General features: G+C 49.9%; 1 long non-coding RNA gene and 1 other non-coding gene across 2 annotated transcripts in view; both read left to right on the top strand.

Moving 5' to 3' along the window:
- The window catches only part of LOC141567879 (uncharacterized), a 191,633-nt gene extending 174,462 nt beyond the window's left edge, over positions 1 to 17,171 (top strand). The window contains exons 2-3 of the long non-coding RNA XR_012490822.1: positions 14,176 to 14,228; positions 16,343 to 17,171. This is a non-coding gene — a long non-coding RNA (uncharacterized LOC141567879). The remainder of the gene's footprint in view (positions 1 to 14,175; positions 14,229 to 16,342) is intronic.
- LOC141567956 (5S ribosomal RNA) lies at positions 1,591 to 1,709 on the top strand. Its single transcript, XR_012491001.1, has one exon. It is a non-coding gene; the product is annotated as a 5S ribosomal RNA (ribosomal RNA).
- Positions 17,172 to 18,193: the final 1,022 nt, after the last annotated feature.

The raw sequence follows: 18,193 nt of genomic DNA, 5'->3' as shown, positions 1-18,193 counted from the left end.
GGGGCTGCCACTCTCCTCCCGCGGGCAGGTTCCTGGGCGGGGCTCGGAGCCCACCGGCACTCCGGAGACCCTGGCTACCCGCCCCGGGGGCTTCAAGGGTGACTGCCAAAGCCCGGGCACTGCCTCCTTAGCTGAGCCCAGCCCCGGGCACGACCACACTTCGGTGGAGAAGCTGCCACCTCAAAACAGCCTCAGTGCGTCTGTCCCAGTCCGTGTCCCAGCCTGTGCGTCCCTCCCCCTCAACTCCCACCCCCTGTCTGTCTGGCTCTGTGACATGCCTGTTGGGCTCTGGCTCTCGCTCAGGAGCTGCCTCCCTGCGAGCCAGCCCCCTCTGTCTCTGTCTCTGTCCATCTCTCTGTATGTCTAGATACATACATGTACATATACGTGTATTTTTCCACCTCGCTCCCTCTTACTCCTCCTCCCGATCTGTCTGTCGGTCCCTGTCCTGCGGGGACTCTAGACCCTCTGCCCACACAAGAATGCAGGTTATGGCGAGGCCAAGAAGGAACACCAAGGGAGCCATGGATAGGGGTCTCATAGCACCATTTCTCACGGGCGGCTGGCTCGGAGACACAGCAAGCCGGAGCCGCACGATCCCCAACCTGCCGGCCGCTTCTCTGCCAACCAACCGACCCACCAACCGACCGACACGCCAAGCCGGCCAACTGCAATCCGCGCCCCTCTGCAATTTGCAGTCCACCATCCGCGCTTCCTAGCTTGGCCACCGCAGCTGTACCGGTGGCCTATGGCCAACTGGCAACAGCTGACGGCCAAGCGGTCACAGCTGATGACCGTGCACCACCCGAGGCAGCACCCCTCCACGCGAGGCCCAGAGCCTGGAAACGGCTCTCTGGGACTCTGTCGCCACAGTCCCCGCCTGTCTCTCTCCGCCTCTCTCTTGCTCCGTCTCTGGCCTTCTCTCATCCTCTCTCTCACCTCCCTGGGTCAGGAGAGGTGACGTGTAGCCAGTGAAGGGACCGGAGATCGGGCGGGACGCTGGTCGCTGAGGAGGGGCGAGGGCCCGGACGGAAGGCTGTGTGACGAAGGGTGACGGCAGACTGGAGCCGCTGCACCCTGGTGGCACGGGTGGCTCCCCGTGGCTTTGGGCCAGTCGGTGGGGCCGGCCAGTGCCAGGGCCAGGGCCGCGCGTGCCTAGGGCCGGAGGGGCCTGAGAGGACCCTGCGACCCCCTCGCTTGCCACGAGCGGGGGACCGCAGAGCAGCCAGGCGGGTCTGGGGTGGTGGGGCTGGGGGTGGGGGTGAGCGGGGTTGGGGGGGGCGGGGTGTAAGCCGTACGGGGCCCGGGGAGTCCCAGGATGCCAGGGCGCCGAGACTTCTGTCACCGTCAGGGAAGTGACAGAGGCCCGTGGAGCCACGGGTGGCGCGGAGGGGCCTCGCTGCGGGCCAAGAGTAGCCCGCCGCCCACGCCGGCGGCGTCCGGGGGAGGCGGGGAGCAGGCGGGAGGCGCGGCGCCGGCGGAGCCGGCCCGCGAGGAGATGCTCGCCACCCGAGCGGCCCAGCAGCACGGCGCACGCTCACGAGGCAGGCCGGGAGCAGGCTCTTGGGGCGCCGGCAGCCGGGTCCCAGCGTCTACGGCCATACCACCCTGAACGCGCCCGATCTCGTCTGATCTCGGAAGCTAAGCAGGGTCGGGCCTGGTTAGTACTTGGATGGGAGACCGCCTGGGAATACCGGGTGCTGTAGGCTTTTGCTCGCCTCTCCTTTTGCGCCGCCGCCCCGGCGTGGCTCCCTCCGAACCCCTGGCGCCCCTTGCCCCTCTTCTGCCGCCCAGCCAGCCGAAGGTACCCCTGGCCAGCGGCGGGTCAGCCGCCCGGCACTACAAGCTCGCAGCCCGGGCCGCACGCCAGGCCCGTCGGCCCCGGCTCCCCCCCACACCCTCTTCTCAGTCCTCTTCGCTCCCGCAGGCCGACAGCCCGCAGCCCTTCGCCGAGCCGCGGTCGCCGCCGTCGCCGCCGCTGCCATCGCCGCGCTCCCTCCCGCTCCCCGCCCCCGCCGCCCCCAAAGCCCAAGCCCAGGGCTGCCTGCCGGCGCAGGCCTCCACCAGGCTTTCTCCATCCCAGGACGTGCCGGTCCTTTGCACCTCGGCCCGAGCCCAGGGGACGACCATCCCTGTGCCTGCACCTGGGCCCCGAGACACAGGATAGGCGTGTCCTCCGGCAAACGGGATGCCCACCCGCCCCGCCCCACCGGGGGCCTCTGTCTCTGCTGGCAGGCACCTCGCGCGCGCGCGGCTGCCCCTCCCGTCTCCCACAAGAGCCAGGAGCCCTCGGTTCCCGCCGGCCGCAGTGGCCCCGACACACAGGGGAAAAAGAGCCGGGACAAACCAGGGGACGGAGAGAGCAGCACCCCAACACCCCGCACGCCCTCGGGCTCCAGGAGAGACCACCATGTCGGAGCCTGCCGACGAGACGAACGGTTCCTGAAGTGGGGAGTGAGGATTGAGAAGAAAATAGACAAGAGACAAAGATGGGATCGGGAGGGCGAGCAGTTCTGACTAGACTGCTGCGCCTGCTTGATTTTTCAGCATTCTTTTGTACAGACAGAAACAGGAAGGTTACATAAAGCGGCTGAGGCAGCAAGTACAGATTAGTTATGTTTTTCCAAAGTTTGGCCCTGACTGTCTTTAGACCTTTTGAGATTGTCCCATTCCCAGAACAGCAGGTGTCTGTTTCTGTTTGTTCTTTATGCTTATCGGAGTTCCCCTCAGCCATCCTCCCAACCTCTGCTTGTAGTTACATTTTCTTAACGCTTGATGCTCCAGCTCCCCGCAATTCCCCCTTTTTTATTTTTTGAGATCGTGCCTGGCTTAGGTGGTCAGTACAGACATTCTCACTTACCCGTCATTGGATATCCTTCATCAAAGCGATCGACTCCTGTCTTAGGTTGTAAGACATCCACTGATCATTACCCGTCATTGGCTACCGATCTCCTTCGGGGTTAGACAGGGGCAGTGGCTTTTGGTTTATTAGCCATGTGGAGCCTTATTTTGTGAATTTCTCCATAAATATCTGTGACTATCCCCATCACAGCTTCTGTGATGCAGGGGAGGAAACATAGTATCAGGAGGATCACAACAGGCGGAATTACAAGGGGAGGGGGGCATAATTTGAAGCATTGAAGAGTATGATGGCAATACATTGTGAAAACTAGAGACAAGTTTGTTGAGAGTATCAGCTATATCGGTGTTTAAAGGAGAGGTCTCTTGCAGTGTCAAGACCTCTTTATGAAACTGGATAAGATCAAGAGTAACATTTTTTTCTTACACGGTCTGTGAGACTCGTACCTCATAGCAGAAAAATGTTTATTCCAATCACCCTTTGTCTGTTAACAGCCGAAGCATAAAGTCCCATGATGTCTTACCTTCTCAGGGTCAAGTCACCCATATTGTAACAGTTCTGTTGAGATAAGTGGAGACAACTGATCTTCATTGCCCTCATGACTTCTCTCACAATCAGGTGAGAGAGGAAAGCCAGAGACAGCAATGGCTTTTGCCAGGCAGGGGGAAGGGGAGGAAAGGCTCCTTTTTGGATCTTCTAAGGCAGCTCATTGGGGGTCCCCACTCGGTTCCGCCCGGCTTAGGTTGTATCTCCCGTGAGATATCTTACCCGTCTTTGGCTGCAAACCATCTTTGGGGACCAGACAGAGAGACATAAGGTGTAAACACAAGAATGGAACAGTAGGGGGCGTGGATGGGTATCTACAGATGTCTTCTCTTCTGTGGGCTGTCGCTCATGGTATGGTTTAACACCGACCAGGAATTCACAAAGGTTTTTCTTCCGGACCTGGAGAAATACAAGCAAAGCCTCTTCCCGTGTTATCTCGCGGGGAGAAGTAGGATCAGCTTCCCCACGTAATATTTTAAACAAAGGTTGTAATTCACCGGTTGTCAACCGCAACTGAGGTCTAATCCAGTTAATGTCTCCCAGTAGCTTTTGGAAATCATTTAACGTTTTTAAACAATCTCGCCGGATTTGTATTTTTTGAGGCACAATGGCCTGAGGCATTAAACAATATCCCAGATAAGAGTAAGGAGGCACTTGCTGAATTTTTTCTGGGGCTATAACTAGCCCATAATTGTGGAGCTTTTCTTGTAAATGAGCAAAAGCAGCAAGCAACTTTGGTTCACAAGAGTGGGCAAGAAGTATGTCATCCGTGTAGTGGATGATGTAAATATCTGGAAATGTCCTTCGGGTAGGTTTTATTGCAGCTGATACAAGTTTTTGACATAATGTAGGGCTACTAGCCATTCCCTGAGGTAGCACTAGCCAATGATAGCTCTTAAAAGGTTCTTGTAAATTAACGGAAGGAACACTGAAAGCAAATCCAGGGCAGTCATCAGGATTTAAAGGTATAGTATAAAAACAATCTTTGAAGTCCAAAACAATTTTACATGTGTGTTTTGGTGTGGCTGCAGGACAGGGCAAGCCTGTCTGTAAGGCTCCCCTTCATTTCATGGTTTTATTAACTTTTTCTAAATCTTGTCATAATCTCTATCTACCAGATTTTTATTTTTATTTTTATTTTTTTTTAATAACAAAAATGGGAGAATTCCCGGGAGAATTGGAGGGGGCAATGTGTCCCTTTTTAAGTTGCTCCTGTACTAGCAGCTTGGCGGCTTGAATCTTTTTCGGTTGATAGGGGCCTCGGGCAGTGGATCTAGCCCTGCAACTACACTTGGAGGAGAGCTTCATTGTAACCCAGGCTTCTATTCTGATTGAGATTCTAATAAAGGCCCAGTCTGTTGAGCCTGGACTAATTGCATTTGAACAGAGAGGGAAGTGAGTGCAGCTTGTAATCTTTGCACCTCTGCTTCCCAGGGGGATCCAGTTTGGGTTGATCATTCTCAGAGTATCTGATTCCCTCGTGTCTAGGATCGATCACATCCCTAACCAAATTCCATAAGGAAAAAGTATCTACTGGTACTTCAGAGGGTCCACGAGCATCATAATATCCCTGTAAACGCTCTCTCACCTTTTCCCAAGTTTCTAAGTTTAAAGTCCCTTCTTCGGGGAACCAGGGACATATTTGTACTACAAATTCTAAAAATCGAAGCAACTGTGCTTCACTGGTTTTAACTCCTCTAGCTTTTAGCATGCTCCTTAACATGTGAGTAAACAGCCTTTTACTGTTACCCTGTCCCATTTTATTTTACTCCTGACTATGGTATCTCACCGCTTTCACTAACCTTATTCGACGCGGGTCTCGTTTGCAAGCGGAGTCCTTCACTGATTCCCCAGTAGTCAGGTCCCTGTTCGGGCGCCACTTGTCGGAGCCTGCCGACGAGACGAACGGTTCCTGAAGTGGGGAGTGAGGATTGAGAAAAAATTGGACAAGAGACAAAGATGGGATCGGGAGGGCGAGCAGTTCTGACTGGACTGCTGCGCCTGCTTGATTTTTCAGCATTCTTTTATACAGACAGAAACAAGAAGGTTACATAAAGCGGCTGAGGCAGCAAGTACAGATTAGTTATGTTTCTCCAAAGTTTGGCCCTGACTGTCTTTAGACCTTTGAGATTGTCCCATTCCCAGAACAGCAGGTGTCTGTTTCTGTTTGTTCTTTATGCTTATCGGAGTTCCCCTCAGCCATCCTCCCAACCTCTGCTTGTAGTTACATTTTCTTAACCCTTGATGCTCCAGCTCCCCACACCACCACAAGGGGAAGAGCAGGCACGCAGGCACACAACCCTCACAACGAGGGTGCCTGGGGCTGCCACTCTCCGCCCGCGGGCGGGACCCTGGGCGGGGCTCGGAGCCCACCGGCACTCCGGAGACCCTGGCGGCCCGCCCCGGGGGCTTTGAGGGTGACTGCCAAAGCCCGGGCACTGCCTCCTTAGCGGAGCCCAGCCCCGGGCTCGACCACACACCGGTGGAGAAGCTGCCACCGCAACACAGCCTCAGTGCGTCCGTCCCAGTCCGTGTCCCAGCCTGTGCGTCCCCCCCACCCTCAACCTCCACCCCCTGTCCGTCTGGCTCTGCGACATGCCTGTTGGGCTGTGGCTCTCGCTCAGGAGCTCTCTCCCCGCGTGCCAGCCCCCTCTTTCTCTGTCTCTGTCCATGTCTCTCTGTACGTCTAGATACATACATGCACATATACGTGTATATTTCCATCTCGCTCCCTCCTCCTCCTCCCCCCCCCCGTTCTGTCTGTCGGTCCCTGTCCTGCGGGGACTCTAGTCCCTCTGCCCGCACAAGAACGCAGGATATGGCGAGGCCAAGAAGGAACACCAACGGAGCCATGGATAGGGGTCTCATAGCACCATTTCTCACGGGCGGCTGGCTCGGAGACACAGCAAGCCGGAGCCGCACGATCCCCAACCTGCCGGCCGCTTCTCTGCCAACCAACCGACCCACCAACCGACCGACACGCCAAGCCGGCCAACTGCAATCCGCGCCCCTCTGCAATTTGCAGTCCACCATCCGCGCTTCCTAGCTTGGCCACCGCAGCTGTACCGGTGGCCTATGGCCAACTGGCAACAGCTGACGGCCAAGCGGTCACAGCTGATGACCGTGCACCACCGAGGCAGCACCCCTCCACGCGAGGCCCAGAGCCTGGAAACGGCTCTCTGGGACTCTGTCGCCACAGTCCCCGCCTGTCTCTCTCCGCCTCTCTCTTGCTCCGTCTCTGGCCTTCTCTCATCCTCTCTCTCACCTCCCTGGGTCAGGAGAGGTGACGTGTAGCCAGTGAAGGGACCGGAGATCGGGCGGGACGCTGGTCGCTGAGGAGGGGCGAGGACAATTTTACATGTGTGTTTTGGTGTGGCTGCAGGACAGGGCAAGCCTGTCTGTAAGGCTCCCCTTCATTTCATGGTTTTATTAACTTTTTCTAAATCTTGTCATAATCTCTATCTACCAGATTTTTATTTTTATTTTTATTTTTTTTTAATAACAAAAATGGGAGAATTCCCGGGAGAATTGGAGGGGGCAATGTGTCCCTTTTTAAGTTGCTCCTGTACTAGCAGCTTGGCGGCTTGAATCTTTTTCGGTTGATAGGGGCCTCGGGCAGTGGATCTAGCCCTGCAACTACACTTGGAGGAGAGCTTCATTGTAACCCAGGCTTCTATTCTGATTGAGATTCTACTAAAGGCCCAGTCTGTTGAGCCTGGACTAATTGCATTTGAACAGAGAGGGAAGTGAGTGCAGCTTGTAATCTTTGCACCTCTGCTTCCCAGGGGGATCCAGTTTGGGTTGATCATTCTCAGAGTATCTGATTCCCTCGTGTCTAGGATCGATCACATCCCTAACCAAATTCCATAAGGAAAAAGTATCTACTGGTACTTCAGAGGGTCCACGAGCATCATAATATCCCTGTAAACGCTCTCTCACCTTTTCCCAAGTTTCTAAGTTTAAAGTCCCTTCTTCGGGGAACCAGGGACATATTTGTACTACAAATTCTAAAAATCGAAGCAACTGTGCTTCACTGGTTTTAACTCCTCTAGCTTTTAGCATGCTCCTTAACATGTGAGTAAACAGCCTTTTACTGTTACCCTGTCCCATTTTATTTTACTCCCGACTATGGTATCTCACCGCTTTCACTAACCTTATTCGACGCGTCTCGTTTGCAAGCGGAGTCCTTCACTGATTCCCCAGTAGTCAGGTCCCTGTTCGGGCGCCACTTGTCGGAGCCTGCCGACGAGACGAACGGTTCCTGAAGTGGGGAGTGAGGATTGAGAGAAAAAATTGGACAAGAGACAAAGATGGGATCGGGAGGGCGAGCAGTTCTGACTGGACTGCTGCGCCTGCTTGATTTTTCAGCATTCTTTTATACAGACAGAAACAAGAAGGTTACATAAAGCGGCTGAGGCAGCAAGTACAGATTAGTTATGTTTCTCCAAAGTTTGGCCCTGACTGTCTTTAGACCTTTTGAGATTGTCCCATTCCCAGAACAGCAGGTGTCTGTTTCTGTTTGTTCTTTATGCTTATCGGAGTTCCCCTCAGCCATCCTCCCAACCTCTGCTTGTAGTTACATTTTCTTAACCCTTGATGCTCCAGCTCCCCACACCACCACAAGGGGAAGAGCAGGCACGCAGGCACACAACCCTCACAACGAGGGTGCCTGGGGCTGCCACTCTCCGCCCGCGGGCGGGACCCTGGGCGGGGGTCGGAGCCCACCGGCACTCCGGAGACCCTGGCGGCCCGCCCCGGGGGCTTTGAGGGTGACTGCCAAAGCCCGGGCACTGCCTCCTTAGCGGAGCCCAGCCCCGGGCTCGACCACACACCGGTGGAGAAGCTGCCACCGCAACACAGCCTCAGTGCGTCCGTCCCAGTCCGTGTCCCAGCCTGTGCGTCCCCCCCACCCTCAACCTCCACCCCCTGTCCGTCTGGCTCTGCGACATGCCTGTTGGGCTGTGGCTCTCGCTCAGGAGCTCTCTCCCCGCGTGCCAGCCCCCTCTTTCTCTGTCTCTGTCCATGTCTCTCTGTACGTCTAGATACATACATGCACATATACGTATATTTCCATCTCGCTCCCTCCTCCTCCTCCCGTTCTGTCTGTCGGTCCCTGTACTGCGGGGACTCTAGTCCCTCTGCCCGCACAAGAATGCAGGATATGGTGAGGCCAAGAAGGAACACCAACGGAGCCATGGATAGGGGGCTCATAGCACCATTTCTCACGGGCGGCTGGCTCGGAGACGCAGCAAGCCGGAGCCGCACGATCCCCAACCTGCCGGCCGCTTCTCTGCCAACCAACCGACCCACCAACCGACCGACACACCAAGCCGGCCAACTGCAATCCGCGCCCCTCTGCAATTTGCAGTCCACCATCCGCGCTTCCTTGCTTGGCCACCGCAGCTGTACGGGTGGCCCATGGCCAACTGGCAACAGCTGACGGCCAAGCGGTCACAGCTGATGACCGTGCACCACCCGAGGCAGCACCCCTCCACGCGAGGCCCAGGGCCTGGAAACGGCTCTCTGGGACTCTGTCCCCACAGTCCCCGTCTGTCTCTCTCCGCCTCTCTCTTGCTCCGTCTCTGGCCTTCTCTCATCCTCTCTCTCACCTCCCTGGGTCAGGAGAGGTGACGTGTAGCCAGTGAAGGGACCGGAGATCGGGCGGGACGCTGGTCGCTGAGGAGGGGCGAGGGCCCGGACGGAAGGCTGTGTGACGAAGGGTGACGGCAGACTGGAGCCGCTGCACCCTGGTGGCACGGGTGGCTCCCCGTGGCTTTGGGCCAGTCGGTGGGGCCGGCCAGTGCCAGGGCCAGGGCCGCGCGTGCCTAGGGCCGGAGGGGCCTGAGAGGACCCTGCGACCCCCTCGCTTGCCACGAGCGGGGGACCGCAGAGCAGCCAGGCGGGTCTGGGGTGGTGGGGCTGGGGGTGGGGGTGAGCGGGGTTGGGGGGGGCGGGGTGTAAATGTAAGACACTGAAACCATCAAGTCCTAGAACAAAATATAGGCAGTGAAGACTCTGACATTGCTCTTAGTGACATATATCTCCTGGGGTAAGAACACACACACACACACACACACACACACAGGACACCATCAAACTAAAAAGGTTTTGCATGTCTAAGGAAACCATCCACAAAATGAAAAGACAAACAACTGAATTGCAAAGATAGTCACCATAATATCCAATAAGAGGTTATCATTCAAATAAATAAAGAGCTCATAGAACTCAATACCCAAACAACCAAGAATCCAATTTAGAAATGGGCAGAAAAATTTAAGATATTTCTCAAAGAAGACATACACGTGGACAATGGGCATATGAAAGATGCTCAAAGTCACTAATCATGAGAAAACCTGCAAATCAAAATCACAATGAGAAATCAACTCACACCTGTCAGAATGGCTACAGCACAGAATGATTCAACAAACAGGAAATGTTGGCCAGGATGTGAAGAAACGGGAATCCTCCCGTGCTGTAGCTGAGATTGAAAACTGGTGCAGGCGCTATGGAAAACAATTCTGAGGTTCCTGAAAACATTAAAAATAGAACTGGCTTATTACCCAGCAATTCCCCTTCTGGGTATTTATCTGACGAAATCCAAAACACGAATTTCAAAAGACATATGCACCCATGTGTCTACCTCAGCTCTATGTACAACAGCCCCAATAGGGTAGCAGCCTAGTTGCCATTCAGTAGACAACTGGATCAAAACCAGAAAAACATCGTCAACAACAACAAAAACAACCACAAACAACCACAGGTGACACATATATAAAATGGAACACAACTTGGCCAGAAAAAAATGTTACCATTTGTGACAACATGGACAGACTTAGACGGTATTATTCTAAGGAATATGGGTCAAACAGAGAAAGGCAAATACCACATGATCTCACTTGTATGTGGAATCTCAAGAAAAAATAATAAAACGGACACAGACTGATAGGGACAGAGAACAAAGTGATGGTTGCCAGAAGGGAGGGGGCTGGGAGCTGGGTGAAACAGGTAAAGGCTTTAAGACGTACAAAATGCTGATTACAAAACAGTCACGAGGATGTGAAGTACAGCGTAGGGAATCTAGTCAATAATGCTCTAATAATTACGTATGGTGCCAGGCAGGTACTAGCGAAACCAGGGTGATCACTTCATAAATTATATAAAGGTCTCACGCTATGTAGTTCACCTGAAACTAATGTAAAATAATGCTGAATGTCAGCTGTAAATGAAACATGAAAAAACAAAACAAAAAAAACAGACATGCTCTGAGATTTGGCTGGTTCTGTGGGAAAGATAATTTTTAAATAGCAAAGCACAAAATGTTGATGTTAGCTGCAGCACACTCAGAGCCCATGGACACAATTCCTTTTTCTAAGACCTCATTCATATAGCAAAGGAACAAATCAGACTTCCACACATTTCCTTTTCGTCTCTGATTCCATATGTGCCTTCGTCAGTCTTCAAAGCATCAGGTGACACCCAACCGGTCGCAGGTAGCCTCTCCCATTAGATCCGACCTGAGTCTTTGTAGTAAAGCGTAGAATCTTCTTCCTCACTGCCAGCGTCAGAGAAATTCTCCACCGGCCAATCTTTGCAAACAGAAAGATGAGCAATACGTTTATTAGAAAGAGTGTCTGTCTCCCCCATTCGGCCTCCTCCAATTGAGACTATGGGAAGACACAGAGCATCACCCTGATCTTTTCTGTAGGTTCTCAGGTCATCCATGGACTCTGTGAGGTCAGAGCCCTTCAACGAGGCATTGGTCACAGATGCCAACCTTCCAGTCAGTGATAGCTGAAGGAATCACCTTCTTGTTCCCACTGGCCCACAATTGGTCTCCCCTCCAAACTTTCAACCTGAAATTGGAACTGTTATATACAAACTTGAGTGTGGCTCCTGTGACTGCGCAACTGGATATGTATTTTCTTTTAATTCATCGAGTTAATAAATGATCAAGTGAAACAAACTAAAAAGAGTCACAGCTGGCCACTGGCTCCCCCAACGGATCGGCCAAAGCTAGAACTGAAAGATGTGGAAGGCGTATCCTCCCCTCCCCAGATTGTTCCTGCAGAGTCACTCGCAGGCCTGAACTGATCATTCACTCGTAGGAACTTCAAGGACTCCTGTACACGTGCCAGGTGCTTCTTCAGACTCTGGGGACAGTCAAACAGTAAGGTCAACACCAGCTATTAAAGGATTCCCAGCAGGGGGCCCAACTACAAGCGGAGGAGACCAGCAGGGCTGGCACACCTCTGCTAGACGGAATCAGAGTGGTGGTCGGGGCCACTTTGCTGTCCTCAGGAATCCCCTCTTCATCCACCTGAACACTGGATTAGAGCAGGAGGAAGGCAGTGGCAAAGACCCCTAAGAGGGTGAACGACTTGTACGATGAAAACTACACAGCACTGCTGCAACAATTAAAAAGGACACAGACTCTGAATGATGTGCGGTGATCCTGGCTTGGAAGGCTTAATATCGTTACCATTCAAATACAACTCAAAGGGGTCTGCCGATTCAGCACAACTCCTATGAAAAGCTCAATGTCATTTCTACAGAGATAGAAAAAAACAAATCATAAAATGCTTATGGAACCACAAAGGACCCCTGTAGCCAAAAGCATCTTGAGAAGGAAGAACAAAGACAGAAGCTCCATACTTTTTGGCTTCAACACACATGACAATGCTACAGGAATCTACAGAAAACAGTATGCCGCTGGTGTAAAGACAGACACATTGTTCTGTGGAACAGAAGACAAAATTCCCAAACACACATATATGACCAAATGATTTTCAAGAACGGTGCCAAGAACACACCATGGAAGAAGGGGAGTCTCTTCAACAATCAACCCAATGGCAAAGCACCCACAGAACAGGAGAAAACACTTGGAAGCCTACTATCTGAAAAGGAGCTAATATCCAATATATATATGACATACCAAAACTTCATTATAAAAAAAAAAGGAAAGGACCCAATTAAAGAAGGGAAAAAGACTGAAAAAAAAGAAATTTATACAAAGAAGACATACAAATGACCAACAGACCTTTGAAAAGATGCTCAACCGCACAAATCACCAAGGAAATACCAATCAAAAGGACAGTGGAATACTGCCCAACACCCGTTAGACTGTATTATTCAAAAGTAGAAAAGATAATGTGTTGGCGAGGATGTGAAAACATTGGATCCTTTCTACACTGTTAGTGGGCATGCAAAATGGTGCAGTCATCATGGAAAACAGCATTGAGGTTCCTCCCAGTATTACAAATAGAACAACCCTAGGACACACCCATCGCACTTTTGGGTCTACATCCCAAGGGAATGAAATCAGGAGCTGCAGGAGATAAGTGCACGGCCCTGATCATTGCTGCATTGCTCATAACAACACAGACCTGGAGAAACAGCCCCTGTGTCCAGGGACAGGTGAGTGCATAAAGAAAAGGTGGTACGTGCATTCAGTGGACTTGCATTCCCCTTGAAAAATGAAGGGAATCCTGCCATTGGCAGCAAAATGAATAAACCCGGAGGACATTATTCCACGAGATATAAGCCAGTCTTAACAACAAAGGAAAACACACACAAATAGTTTCTGATTCCATTTAAATGAGTTTCTAAAATAGTCAAATTCATAGACGAGAGAGTACAAGGGTGGTTGCCAAGAATTGAGGGGACAAAGAAATATAAAGTTACGCTGAAAGGGTGTACAGTTTCAGCCATGTGACATGAAAAACTTTTAGAGATTGGCTGTACCACAATGTACATACCATGCACGCTACTGTAGTAGATATTTAAATATGTACAGAGGTCAGATTTCATGTTATGTGTTTTGACCACAAGAAGAAATAAGTGAAATGAAATAGAAACTAAGGAGAACTGACCCTGGGTGGTCAAACACATGATGTGAGATATAAATGATGTATCACATAGTCGTACACCTGAAATCTATGCTACTTTACTAACAATTGTCACCCCAATAAATTTAAAAAAAATAGAAAAGAAAAAGAAAGAAAGACATGGAGAGGGAACGAGGGAGTGAGAGGGCGAGATGAAGGAGGAATATCGGAAGCAATGACAACAAAAAGCAGAGAAGGTAGAAAGGGAGTAGAGAAGAAAGGGTCTGGTTGTCACACAGGCCAATAAAGAAGACCACAGGGCAGGAGGAAAGCTTCTGTCTCCGGGTTGTCAAGAAGATGTGTACAGTGTTTGCTCCAGAAACATGGCTGTTTCCTATCCCCATTCAAGAAACAGCCACATGGCATCTGAAGTCTGGGCAAGACTGGGCTCACAGCTTGATGTCACACAGCTTCTCCCGACCTTGAAACCACCACCTGTCCTGGGAACCCTCCCTGTGTCTTCGTATGCTGCTCTAAATTGTTTTCATCATCAAGTGCGGCCCAAGGTTCTCAGAGCTGTTCTCACAAATCGAGTCTACTGGGCCACTGTCTCTGAATTCTTGGAACACAGCTGTTGGTTGCATTTCGTACCACACATCAGGGTTCCCTTCAGCACCACAGGGAAAGCACCATCTAGAAATTAAGGACTCCTAAGACACCTTGGTCTCAACAAGACAGTTTCTGGGGTAAACAAGTGATATTTTACACTCTAGAAGTCTTAAAGATCTGCTTAGTGGGGCAAGTTTGAAGACTACAGGACAATTAAGTTCTACTAAAATGCATGTAATTCACAGGAGTCCTGGTCCAATGGAAACTCCCACTATAATTGGGCCCATTTTATATTTATCTTGACTTAAAATACTCCCTTCACTTGATTTCTTACAGAGCGCTGCAGAAGACACTGTGACCCTATTTCCAGCCGAAGGTTCAGAACGACTGTGAGTGGTGATGCTCCTGCCTCACGGCTGAACTTTCCTTTCCCTGTGTTGCAATGCACAACCTCCCCTTTGTCCCATATGAACAAAGCCCAGTGCCACCCTGATGCTGAGGACCTGTCAATGACCTCTTAGCTCTTTTCAACACAGTGATTCTGGCTCGCACACAAAGCCAGAGCTACGATGAGTGATGGGAGGCCTATTTTCCACATGAGACACACATTGTATATTCTTAGTAAGAGTGTGTGAGGGGATATGTTAGACCTCCATGGAGAAAGTCACAGTGAATAGCACCCAACTGTTCCTGGAGGTTCCTCTGGGCTCAGATTCCTCTAGAAATAGGGGTGGCATGGGGCTACAGCAGGGGCCAGCTGCAAGACAAGCCCTGCACAGCACTCAGCTATATTGGGTGGGAGGAGTCATTCTGAGGCCTTTAATAGAAAAATGACGTGAATGAGGGGAGTGGCAGATGTGACACATCATGACCACTCAAAATGCCACGAGACGTCCTAAGATGTGATGGCCGTAAGTAAATGAAGTTGCCACAGATGCAGAACAGAGATTCTAAAACACACGTTGTCCATTTAGAACTCAGCGAACATTGCGTTGGGACGTGATGGATTTGCTTCCAGGTTAACTGCCCATACACTTGGCACACAAATGGTACACACATTTAGAGTACAATGTGATTAGTATGTACACACCACATACCTATCCACAAAGATGCCATGAGATGGGAATGTTTATTGTGAAACATGACAGCTGCAACTTCAGGAACATAAATCTAGGGAAACACTCCTCACACAAAAATTTATACACACAAACTATGACGCTCAGGGATGCACACAGAGACAGTCACTCCCACACATGCACATTGAATGACCAAATTGGAACTGGAGAACATGTAAACAATTCTGTACTTAGAAAGCCAGGTTCTATCATCACATCCCCAGTTCTCATCGCCAACAGGAAGCTGACATCACGGTGACTCTGCATTTTAAAGCCAGCAAGAAAGCCCCTATTTTGTCATGTTCTCCACTTTTTGTCACCAAGTGAGGAATTCTAGAATACGTACCATCGACGGTGTCCACTGGAGCGTCCTGAAATGATAGAAAATATGACAAGGATCAGATCATGCGGTTTGTGTTTGCACAGGTCTTTGGTTTCCATAATGACAATAGAAAACCAATGGGAACACTGGTGGGTCAAGAAACCCAAAACAAGAAATCAAGCAAAACTACTCATGTCAAAAGCCATACCTTTTGCTGCAGGGAAGTATCTCACACAGGCATTTTGGGTTGTCAGTTACACAGTTGTATTCCAAAAGGAAAAAACAAACAAACCACTGCATAGGAAAAAGATTACTCCCATATATTCTGTTCCTAATGCTGCCATTGTTGAATGCACATTCAAAACAAGTATCAGTTGGTAACAAATTCACACTCAACAGTCTCCTCGGCCAGAAGATTGTCTGTCTCATCTGGAATGGACATGCTAACCTTTTCGATCTTAGTTTGGCTGAGTGTACTAAAGGAGCATTTCTGTCTCAGAGGGTGGAAGGCAAACTTACCGTGATAGGTTTGATGTCCTCATTGCAATTATCAGGGACAAGGTCTTCCTCTGGGATGTCAGGGAGAGCTACAAGAACACAGAGTAAATGTGCCATTGGTGATACTAGTCAAACACACTCAGGGAGATTAGCTTGATGCAGACGTGAGAGAGACTGTGTGTCTATGGGATTTTCATATCTATGAGCTGAACATGTGCCGGGCCACACTCCTTGGTGGAAGGCGCAAGGCCAAGGAGAGGAGAGGAAAGAAGTGAGACATGGGGTCTTTGGTGTCTAGCTAAATAGAGTGTAAATAATTTGAAATACTCTGAAACCGGGTAGACAGCTAAATGCATGTTGTGTTTCAGTGAGAGATTTTCATGAATTTTTCTGCCCTTTTTAAAACACAACACAGTCGCACTTTTTCCTGAAATGTTACAAGACCATTCCTGAATTGATATATGCTGTCCTCCCTTTGTCATCTCTATTATTGGATTTTCTTAACTTTTTGACAGTGGTGAGGTAGAAATGCTATTTACGCTGCTTTCAATAATTAGTGACTATGCAGGTCAGGAACCTGGATTCTATGCACAACGCTACGGATTCATCACTACTGCCTAGATCCAGTCTTTTTCATCATCTCCACCTCAGTTCCCATTAACAAATCACTCTAGTTTCACCCTCCTTCCAACCCTTGTTATCTCTACGTTGTCCCTCCACTGTGAATCTGCCTGTGGCAGGGACCTCATATAAGTGAATCACAAATTATTTTCTTTCTATGTCTGCCTGGTGTTACTAAGCATGACAATTTCTCAATGTTCTTTCATGTTGCCGCATTTTTCAAAATTCAATTCCCGTTCATGACTGAATGACATTCCACTTTGGGTACACATCAGACTGTATTTATCCACTCATCACTTGATGGACTTTGGAAAAGTTTCCAACTGTTGACTGTTGTGAAGAATGACGCTATGACATCCGTGTACTGATATCCTGGGATCCTCTAACTTTGACACATAATGTTATGATCTTCGTCAAACTTATAGAATGTCACAGCAGCAGGCGTAAACCTTAGCATGAACTGTGCACATTTTAATCAATAAAACATTGATATCATTGCAATGACTGTAACACACGTATCACAGGAACGTCAGGTGTTATTAACAGGGAGCATTGGAATGGTGGGCTGCGGGAACGTTGTGTATCATCTTGTCAACTCCTTTGTTAATCCCAACCTGTTGTCAACAAGGTCTCTCAATGTGTACAAATTTGGAGACATTGTATTCCGGAGGGACCTATTCAGCAAAAGTTAAACACTCAGCTAACGTGAGCATTAGCTAAGGACATTGTCTGCTGTTCAACGTGAACCATATTTTGAGTTGTCAATGTATCTTGACTTCATAGTTACAGGAGTACTAATTTTGTGAAGATACTTAAATTTGCAGGCATAAAAGAAGAACATGGCTTAGCATTTTTGTAGTTTTCTGTTAAAACTAGGACACACAAAATTCTTCCTGCATTAACTTAATGAGCATATATCCACAGTACCTTCTGCTGGGTCCCTGTCAGGGTAGAACTTGAGGCGTGGCTGCTCACGCACTCTTCTTTCCCATCTCTTGCTGGAAACTGATGAGTGGGATCTATTTATGGGAAGACAGCTTCCCTCATCCTGGCTGCTACTTCCTGGGAAATACATGACAATAGAGAGAATCTTTGACATCTTACTGGCAGGAGACCATAGGGACTTTAGGAATAGTTTATTCACACTTCCAACTATTGTTCCCTTGTTTCACCAGCTAGCTGAGTAGATGACCCACGGGACATAAAGATGGACCTAGAAATATCTTGTAGTTTGCTGTGCAACTAAATCCCCCAACAGACAGGTTTTGTAGAAAAATCTTTAATTAGCTGAGGCATTATAGAAACGCAGCAAAACACAGTGACTACACCTGAGTTCCAATCCTCTACAGAAGCTGCACGTACCTGAAAGATATGGAGACCGCTCTTGGACTCAGTACTCCGTTTCAAAGTGAGAAAATGTGAAGAGGACCTCCTTGTTAGTATTATGTGATGAGGCTAAACAAAATTAAATACTGTAAAGCCCCCAGGCAAATCAAAGACAGGTGTTGTGTAATTGCTCTGACTTTCCAATCATTGAGTGGCTGCAGAATGAGCTAGACACTTGTTGAGGTTAAATGCAGATAACACCTGGATGGTTCCACCTAAAGGGCATGAGGGAGGTGACTTTTCATCCTCTATATGGGTGTGATGCTTACAGCTCATGGAGAGTATGTGTTATCATCTCTTGTGATGCCCACAGCAGCGCCACCTCAAGGAAGGCAAGCCAGGGTCGTGACCCACTTTTTACAATAGTGGGCGTAGAAACTTTGCGTGATTAAGCAACTGGCCCTGACTCACA

This window comes from Rhinolophus sinicus, linkage group LG12 (genome assembly GCF_036562045.2).
Source record: "Rhinolophus sinicus isolate RSC01 linkage group LG12, ASM3656204v1, whole genome shotgun sequence".
NCBI classification, from domain to species: Eukaryota; Metazoa; Chordata; class Mammalia; order Chiroptera; family Rhinolophidae; genus Rhinolophus; species Rhinolophus sinicus.
The sequence above is the reverse complement of the archived record's forward strand: the minus strand, read 5'-3'. Positions and strand labels throughout refer to the sequence as shown.